The sequence below is a fragment of the Schistocerca americana genome, chromosome 4, assembly GCF_021461395.2.
Source record: "Schistocerca americana isolate TAMUIC-IGC-003095 chromosome 4, iqSchAmer2.1, whole genome shotgun sequence".
NCBI classification, from domain to species: domain Eukaryota; kingdom Metazoa; phylum Arthropoda; class Insecta; order Orthoptera; family Acrididae; genus Schistocerca; species Schistocerca americana.
In genome coordinates, this window is record NC_060122.1 from 248,293,011 (window position 1) to 248,303,618 (window position 10,608).

The 10,608-nt window shown below is 40.6% G+C and overlaps 1 pseudogene; it reads right to left on the reverse strand.

Annotated features, from left to right (window-relative positions):
* Positions 1-9,446: 9,446 nt before the first annotated feature.
* LOC124614409 lies at positions 9,447-9,564 on the reverse strand (annotated as a pseudogene).
* Positions 9,565-10,608: the final 1,044 nt, after the last annotated feature.

The window sequence follows — 10,608 nt, forward strand, 5'->3', positions numbered from 1 at the left end:
ACTATGGAGGCATCTACTTTTTTCATCACCCGATGGACTGCAATGACACCCTGGTCAGAGAGGTGCGGTCAGAACGTCGAGCAGCTGAGTGTGAATAGCACCACGGGTAGAATTCAACGTTCGATGGGCCTCGATACGAAAAGGATAGCCATGGAGGAGCGAAACTGCAAGCAGTTGTGCTTGAGAATGAGAAGTAGTCTCCAAAAGCAAAGTGCCATTACGTAAACACAGGGCCAACCCCTTTCTGAATAATAAACGGATTTACCGTAACGGAAGACTGACCGTCTTCACTGAGTGAAACCACGAGCAACCGTGGTGCAGCTGGGAGGGTCTTTGAATCAGTAGCCTCATTCCATTTACGTTTTATAGCCATTGACTAGTGAATAATATTGGCTCATTGCAAGAAAATCCCCCATGATTGCCAGTGTCTCCGAGGGCGCGCTCCTTCCTACTGGGGGCCCACTTCAGAAGGAGGCGCACCTGCGCTGGGTGACTGCTCACGCCGCACGTCACACCTCCAAAACACCTGACAGAGGGCGGCAATCATGCCTCTCTGGGCCTGGTCTGTACCAGAGGGTACATACGAACCCTAGCTGTCGACCTGGGCTGGGAATTTCGCGTTACCCAGTCATCTGTGTCGCGTCAGCCGCTTGGGCCAGCCTTCATTTATTTAATTTATTTATGCATTTATTTTACCTGGCAAGATTAGGGCCTTCAGGCCTTCTCTTACACCTAACCAGGCATATTGAGATTGAACGAATTTCAGTTTCTACAGAACATTAAGGACATATAACGTGTTATACAGCATTAATGTTAAAGAAAAAAATTGAGATTATAACAGTAGTACAATGATGATTATAACAATCAAAAAATAATTATAACAATCAAGAATAATAATAGTAGTAACGACTATGTGTATGAAAGTAAACATATTTTTCTTTTATGAATGTCAGTCCTATTGCTAGTTGGGAATTTTCTCGTTATGTTCTTGCAGCTTGTGAGTTATTCTCATCGAGCAGAGACATAAGACGATAGAATGGGCTGAAAGAGATATAGAAGAGTAGATAGGTTAGAGGAAGAGAAATAGAATAGTAAAATTCGAAGCTACGATGGAGAGGAGAAAGAGACGAGAGGGGCACAACTATGGTGGCTATACCGTCCCTAATATGTAAGTTTTGAGTTCCCTCTTGAATGTTGAGTTGTTCTGGATAAGACGCAGATCACAGGGGAGCGCGTTCCATAGTCGTATGGCTGAGACTGAGAATGACACGGAGAAAGATTTTGTGTTATGTAAAGGTACAGCCAAGATGCTAGACGTATCTGATCTGGTACTGCGGTTGTGGAATGATGATAGGTGTTTAATGTGAGAAGATAAGTATTGGGGGCACCAGTGGCTAAGAAATCGATTAAGTAAGCACATCGTGTGGAGAACGCATACCTTATGTGGGCGTATCCAACCTAGCTAGGACTGGTATGATCATACAACCGTATATTGCACACGTATCTAACGCAAGCATTCATCACTAGCTCGAGGCATCTCGAATTTTCACTATTTGTGCCATGTTGAACTACATCACAGTAGTAAAGATTAGGCAAGACTAGTGTTTGGACTAATTTTTGTTTAACATGGGTTGGAAATATTTTTCTAAATTTTTGAATTGCATGTAGGGAGGAGAGCGATTTCCGGCAAGCTGTGACTGTTTGTTCTTCCCAGTTTAGGTGTTCATCCAAGATTATTCCAAGGTCTAAAGGAGGGCAGAGGAAAGAAGAAGAAAAAGAGGAACCTCAAACACCGAAGCGGAGGAAGGTTAGGAGAGGGTGAACGAAGAAAGAAAGAAGGAATGAAAAACAGTGGAAAGTATTCCGATTTGACTACCGAAAATGCAGAATACATTTCCATAAACAGCCCTGACCTGTTCCACAAGGGAGCGGCAAAAGAACAGAAAGAGAACAGACGTGATGCGTTCTTAGCTGTCTTCTATTGTCATTTGGGACTGACGTATAGTCGTTTTTTAACTTCTCTGTCTTCGTGCTCTCTAATTTTGACTTTGGCTCCTATGACCCCAGTTGCTTTTTGCGCCCTACAGTAAAACAAAACCAAAGCAAACGGATGGGAAAAGGTGCTGCAGAGGCTGGGACCACGTGGTAACCAAGCACGAACCCGCCAAAGAGCGGCGAGCACCCAGGGGGATTACTATATTTATCTCCTGTACTATGTAGATTTCAGTTTTTATGCCATTATCAAGTACAGTGCTAAAAGTTCTTTGACCATTAAGATGTCATATCTGTTAAGGCAGAAGATAAATACACTAATAAACAATCAAATACCGGTTTATTCTTTCAAAAAATACTATATGACTGTGGTTAAGAGCCATTGATAACTTTCTCCTGTGTATTTGATCAGTGTCATCTAATTCTACCCTCACGGTCATTATGCAAGGTTAGAGGAATCAGAAAGTTTCTTAGCTCGTGTTGAAACAAGAGACCTCGTGATATTGAGAATAAGATCTTCTGCGAAGCACATCGTGTTACCGAGCACTTCTATGACACTCCCGCTCTCACTTAACAAATCCGTGACAAAATTCGAAACTGCTCTTTGAATCAACAACTTTTTTTTTAATGTGGAACAATGCATATGTCATTTAATTTTAAACGTGAAGCTAGCGTATTTTAATGTATTGTGTGTTGGCATTGTGGCAAAACACACCTTATCAGTCCTCCCAACATGGAAAAGTTCCTGGCAGTACCAGTAATCGAACCGGGCGCCTCTGCATAGCAACCAGATACGCTGACCACTGAGGATCGAGGGCTCGCAATCATAGACTTATGGGATCCAGAATTAGAATCTAAGGTTAAGAGAGCTTTGGAAAACTAGCACCAAAGAAGGCAGATACGGCAGATAACATTCATTCAGAATTTCTAAAATCATTGGGAATGTGGAAACGGACGACAATTCATGTTGGTGTGAAAAATATATGAGACCGGTGATATACCATCAGAATTTCGGAAAAATATCATCTATACAATTCCGAAGATAGCGAGGACTAATAACAGTGACAACCATCCTACAATCGCTTAAACATATAATGCATCCAACTTGCTGACGAAATAGTATACAAAAGAATGGAAAAGAAAATCTTTGACCTGTTAGTTGAGGACTAGTTTATTTTTAAGATAGGTAAAGACCCAGAGTGGCATTCCTGCGTTTTATAACGGAAGCAAGAATGAAGAAAAATGAAGACTGTTTATAGAATCTGTCGACCTGGCGAAAACGTTGGACAGTTTAAGACGGAGAAAGATGTTCGACATTCTGAGATAAGAGGGGTAAGCTTCAGGGAAATAGTAAGCTTTAGGGAAAGTCTGTTAGTATACAGCTTGTACAAGAACCAAGAGTGAACAATAAGACTGGGAGACCAAGAATAAAGTGATCTGATTAGAATGGATGTAAGAGACGGATGCAGTCCTTCGCCGCCACTGTTAAATCTATATATGGAAGGAGGAATCACGGAAAACAAAGATAACTACAAGAATACGATTAAAAATGAGGGTGAAAGGTTATCAATGATAAGATTTACTGATGACATTGCTGACGACAGTTAAAGTGAGGAGTAATTGCAGGCATACACTTTAGACATAGTAAACAGAAGAAATACCAAAGTAACAGGGAGTACCAGAAACTAAATCAGCTGTAAACATACTATCAGAATTGGGGATCACAATCTGCAACCTTGGTAGAAAAAAATCCATGACGGATGGACCAAGGAGAATATAATAAGCAGACTAGAGTTGGCAGAAAGGGTATTCCCAATCAAGAGAAGTCTAGTAGCATAAACATAGACCTTAATTTGAGAAGAAATTTCTTAGAATATGTGTTTGGAGCACAGCATTGTTTGTTTGTGAAATATGGACTGTGGGAAAACTGGAACAGAAGAGAGTCGAAGTAACTGAGGTGTAGTGGCACAGGAAAATGTTAAAAGAAAGGGGCGCTGGCAAGGTAAGAAAGGAGGAGGTCCTCCGGAGAAATGGCGAGGGAAGGTAAACACTGACAAGAAGAAGGGTCAGAACGATAGGACGTCGGTTTAGAGATCGGGGAAGAACTTCCACGGTACCAGAGGCAGCTGTAGAGGGTAAAAACTGTAGAGTAAGACAGATATTGGTATACATCCAGCAAGTAATTGAGGATGTATGTTGCAAATGCTACTCTGAGATGAATAGGCTGTCACAGTGGGTTCAAGTTGATCCTATGCAAAGGCACCACACGGCTTAACACTTTATTTCGTCCATTTCACTTGTTCTGAATTGTTACAACGAAGTAACGCGATTTATCAGTGATAAGTTTCGAAAAAGCAGCCTGTTATGTTGCCAACTTCAGTCTATAACTCACGCATGAATGAAGTTTTCTCACAGTAATACCATCATAAGTGCATTTGGAATCCACTCTAGAGACACTCCATATTCTCGTATAACCACTACTTGGAACCAGGAAAGAGAGACTTTATTGAAGACAATGATCGCGAAATTGTTCTAAGTGGATTCGTCAAAGTACGAAAGTAAATACGTAACATTTACTGGAAAAATGAAAAATCTGAATCCTGTGCACGGACTGGCTGATTATATTTTATTTTAATGTACACTACCTCACGACTGTAAATGATGGCGTGAATTAGTACTTGCTATTGTAAATGTGTTGTGCTAAGAACTGCCGTTACTGAAGTCATAACGGAGTAAATTTTATAATCATTGCTTCATAGTATTTGTTTTTATTTAAAACAACCACTTAAACGTCTTGTCCTGTGTAGTCGTTACGAACATAAATGTTCTTTAATCTTCTGTTTCAGGCTGATCTGGGAACTGCCGTTTCCAATGGAAACGAAGTAAGTAAAAAAGTTTTCTCTAAATATCAGGTGAAATAAAGTTAGTAGAATGGCATCAGTGGCGTAAATTTCGCATCTGATGGATACTAAGCCCAAGGTTCCCTATCATACGGATATCTGAGAAGGTGGTGGTGTTTCCCAGTGATTTAAGAGATCTATAACAACTCCGTGCCTAAACTCTGAGAAAAAAACTTAGTTGCAACGTCCTAACGACTGCATGTTTACTAGCTGGGAAGAACTTGTGCAGTACGACAACGATTCACACAGAAGTGATGAGCCATTTCTTTTTTCGATTAAACTGTCCTACAATACGCCTGCCGAGAAAACAGACGACATGTGAAACAAAAATGTCCACCATCGTAGCTGAGGGATCGGCATGCCTGGCTGCCGTGTGGAGAACCCGAATGCAGTTATCCAGTACTGGCAGGGAATTTTCCGCTGCAGCAGCACCGGGACCGCTACATAGATTTGTAGGGGGTCCAACATCTGGAAAGTTGACATCGGCCACAGCGGTAAACTACAAGTCCCTCGGTACCATCTCCAAATGACGCCGAGGATAAGATGGCAACCTGGTCGGCATTTCATGGCCGCTAATGTTGCAACGCGACATTCGTTGGTGCGTCATAAACAAGGAAGCACGATCGGGGACTTCAACCTCTAATCTCGCTCGGTTGGAACTAACAGAACCGTCAGTGGCTGGTAGCGGTCCATTTTCTAACTATGATGCACGGAGGAAGCACGAGAAGACTTCGACGAAAATTTTTATATTCGAAAAATTATAGTAATCTTTTCAGTACGAAAAAGAAGTGTAATTTGCTAGCGGAGTGCCTGACTGTGGGCTGACTGAAATGTGTCCTAGATTTCAATACGACGCTTGAGAATGGTACAATATTAACACCCATGGACGACAAAGCTGCTCGACGTACGAACGCCTCAAGCTCTTTACGGAAGAGATAACTGTGAAAATTGTCAGTAGCACACGTTAGAAACACATACGACTCGCTATTGTTACCTGAAGATGACAAGGTAAATGGCAGCAGAACATTACAAATCCAATGACTTTGTACAAATTACAGGTGCCTCCTCGTACAATGATGTTTAAAATCTTCGAAACAAAAGAATATTCCCTATTGGTACATGTTAACCATTCGGGGAAACAACATTTAATGGGGAATTTTCTAAATACAAACAAAACCCACATTCAAACCCTGAGGACCATGTGATGATGACCTACCGCCGTGTCATCCTCTGCCAACGGTGTCATTTCGATTCGGTTTGGTGTAGCGTGGGTTCAGAACAGTGGTTTCCCATCCACTGATAGCTTGAAAGGAGGAATCGAATTACGGTCTTCGGCAGTGAAACAGTTTAAGAAGAGCGAATCCAGAATTTCGGGCTTTCCTCTGTCGCCTTTCGTTTCGGTGCTTGCTCACTTCACACAATATCAAAAGTTTCTAGGGGTTTCTGCCCTTCTATTGGCAAATATCAACTTTCAGATTCATTGAACGCTTCTCTCATTGCTCCCCTAACACCCATTTTTGTTCCGTTCAGCATTTATGTGTCAGCTAGGCTTCGAATTATCTTCAATCTGTGATGAAGCTCTCTTTTTCTTCGTGGAAGTCATCTAACATGGCTATTAATCCTCGGTGTGTCTTTTGAGTCCCTTAAATCCTTTGCGGCACACACTTGTCTCATGAGTATTGAATAATACTTTTAAATTTTATCCACTTGTACTCCACAGCTTCGTTTTCAGAATTTAATATTTGATGTTGTCTATTCAGATCCTCTCACACTAAGCAAAATATATTGTTATATTCCTTCACATTCCCGATCATTGATTCTATCGCTACCTTAGTATCTGTGATGCACTCCTGTACGTCAACGGATTCGAAAGATTTCTTGTTAGGATGTTTAAGACGATACCATCACGAGTTGGTTTACTAAATATCTGCTCGAAGTAATTTTCAGACAAGACGTTCAGAATAATCTCACACGAATTCCTGTGGGTGGCACCCGATGTAATCGCGTAAGTCTCGCTCTATGTAGTTGGCAAATTGATGTCTGCCCCTATTACAATGCTCTTGTCGAGCTCCATCATGGCAAAACAACTCTCATGGCGTTTGTATCACAAACAATCAGACCAGGCTTTTCTGCTGCCGAACTAAACGATCGCAGTGCAGAGCATATCCGCAGAAGCTTGCGAGGATTTTCTGGAACAAAAACCCTTTGTTGTTTTCTTAGAGTTCAGTATTATTAATTCCACACTGCTTTCCTGTAGACAGCAACGACACGTGGAGTGCAAACATTCGTTCCTTACATCTGGAACAGGCGTATTTTAATGTCTCTTATAATATTTACACCTATGTATTTTTAAGGTTTTTAACCATTGCAATGCACTGCTGTAATAATTTCATTAAGGGGACATTGTTCATGAAATTCGTTGAAATTTGTTATTTTTTTGTTTTCTAATCCATAATGTACTTTGGACTTTCCATTTGGGTATATAATACATTAAAATCAGACAATTGTGAGACCTTCAAATAATATTTTGAATGTCGACATGTGACTGTCAAATTTCGCGGCTACGCATATACTGCCACAGTTGAGCAGTCATATCTTGGGAATTACACAGTCTAGAAGGCTGTGAATTGATTTGTTTTGTGCCTATTGCTACGTCTCAGAAGTTGGCATTACGAGTAAACAAATCAGTCCTTTTACTTTCTGACACTAGGTTTCGTTGAAAGCAGTGTGATTATCGGCTATTTTTGTAGCAAACTAACTACTATTGCTTTTTATATGGAAATAAAATGACTCATCGGCTGATTTAGTCTTACGTTTTATTCATGAGGGTGGGTTTTATCATTTGGTCTAAATTTTAGCACATGTCCTTTGTCCCTCTGTGTCCTCCATCCTAGTGCTTTTAGGGTGGAGGTTTTAATGTGTTGCAGAGTGGCTGGTTTCTTCTTTTTATTTTCATGGTCAGCCAGCCATGGTAATCTGTTTTGTCGTTTCAATCCGTTCTACCTGTTTCTTGCGTTTCTGTTGTTTTCTTCTCCCCTTTTTCCATTAAAGTGTTTGTTACCCCTCCGTCGTTCTTGTGGTTTTTCCTTTCTCCCCGTTTTGTGTTGTTAGTCTTGCTCGTTTTGTTCTCACCCATGTGGCATTGTTTTATTCGAAACAAGAGACCGATGACCTAGCTGTTGGGTCCCTTCCCCCCTCTTTTAAACCAACCAACCAACTAAGCGTAAAAGTAACTTCAAGAAACGCAAATTTGCGGGTAACAGATATGTGAGACCTGCATTTTCTTCTGAAATACTTCAATACACGTGTGCTAGCATTGAAGGAAACCACGATAATGTTTCTGAAGTGATGCACTAGGGGGCGTGGTTACTTCTGAATTTTCTGGCACCCTGCATGGATTTATGCATAAAAATTCTCTTCCTTTGGCAGTAATGGAGGCAATAAAACCTATTTACAGAGAGAGATTTGGCAAATTCTGAGCTACTAAAGAAGTGTTTACATGGGAAGACCCAGAATGTGAATAAGTCCTTCAATAATGTTCTGTGATGTAGTGTGCCTAAAAATGTATTTGTTGGCCTTATAAATCTTAAGTTACCAGTATCTGATGCTGTAATAACGTTTAACGGTGGGAACTATGAAACAATTAAGGTTATGGAGATGTTAGGGGTAAGATTTGGACAGAACACAGCTGAAGGACTGCGGGAACTGGATGAGCTTCGTGTACGTGAAGCAGAGTTAGCTGCTCACCAAATGACAAAAGAAGCAAGAAAGAAGAGGAGGAGGCGTTTAGGCTGTTGTGACACTGAAGAAGACAGACTATGAGCCAGGGCAATTCTAGTGCATAAACGATGCAGAAATGTAAGTCTGTATAAGAAAATCTAATAAAAAAGTTTTAAACCTCAATATCTCTCAACTACATTTTCTGCAATAAATGACCCGTTTTCTAAAAAAAGTACTCATGGTAGAGACATGGAATATTGACAGAATGCCAAATGTGAGATTCAACACATGGAACTAGAATAATTAAAATATCCTGAGATGTTTTTTTTTGTTCATTTACTTACAAAATTCTGTCAAAAATTAAGTGTTTGATAAAAAGATAACATGCTCGACAATACAATTTTAGTAATAATTCTAGTTCAGTGTATCTAGAAAGGTGCATTCAATAATTATGGAAAATTTTTAAGCTGGTGTCTTAAAAATTTTCAAGATAATGAGTCACAAAATTCGATAATTAAACATTGGCGGAATAGGACATACAATGTCCCATTAAGTAACTACAGCTCCCATTTCGTTACATGAGTTATCTGCGTTTACACTTAGTTGAAATGTTTTTTTTAAACTTTGACTCCTCCAGAACAGGCCATGAAGGCACAACGGTATCGACCGGCCGCCGTGTCATCCTCAGTCCATAGGCGTCACTGGATACGGATATGGAGGGGCATGAGGTCAACATTCGGCTCTCCTGGCCGTATTAGCTTACGAGACGAGAGCCGCTTCTTCTCAATCAAGTAGCTCCTCAGTTTGCCTCACAAGGGCTGAGTGCAGCCGGCTTCCCAACAGCGCTCGGCAGACCGGACGGTGACCCATCTAAGTGCTAGCCCAGCCCGACAGTGCTTGACTTCGGTGATCTGACGGGAACCGGTGTTACCACTGCGGCAAGGCCGTTGGCTCCTTGAAATTTAGATAGAAATATTAACATGCTTTTTGAGATTCATACTAGTTATTTGTAGAACAATAGGTACCTGATAGTCATAAATGGGAATTATTAGATAGCGTACTGCAGCACTGTAGTACAAAAGATTAAGTTGGGCTTGATAAAGCGCGTGCCAGTAATCGAGAAGTCGTGTGATCGAATTCCGGTCGAGACATGGAAATTTTTTGAACTGGCGTTCAACTGAAACACCGCACCACCATATTGAGCCACACTAAACAATAACAATTATTATTATTGTTATTATTATTATAAAGAAACGCTGAATGCAGTGTGTGATGCAGTAAGCCAAAAATGCTGTTACATAACAAATTTATACCTATTACACAGTCAGCTTAAAATCTTGCAGTCTGTATTCAGTCAGTAAACTTTCAATTCATGGTTTTAAAAGTAAGACGTTTTTGAAAATATCGATATAATTTTAATAACCCTGGCTCACATACGTACTTTAGTATTCATTAAGGGGACAATAACTTACTTCTGAACCTAATTGCTACAAGACATTTAAAATTCACAACTACATGAACTTGCTAATAATTTCCTCTACAATTTGTCTCAGACACTACACGCGTAGGACTCTTAAAAAAATGGCTCTGAGCACTATGGGACTTAACATCTCTGGTCATCAGTCCCCTAGAACTTAGAACTATTTAAACCTAACTAACCTTAAGACATCACACACATCCATGCCCGAGGCAGGATTCGAACCTGCGACCGTAGCGGTCACGGGGTTCCAGACTGAAGCGCCTAGAACCTTACGGCCACACCGGCCGGCTGCGTAGGACTCTCATCAACAACAATAATTCATTACAAATTATCCAATTATTACCAATTTACAGCTTCTAAACGTCGATGGTTCATTACTACAGCTAAATTAGGGGATCTATCTTCCTGAAAACGTATAATGACGGGAAAAAATCGCAAAATGGAGGAGTTGTTAGACATAAACGAAAGATGGTAGGCGTCTTTCTACATCCGAAAAATGATGTCTATTCAAATTTC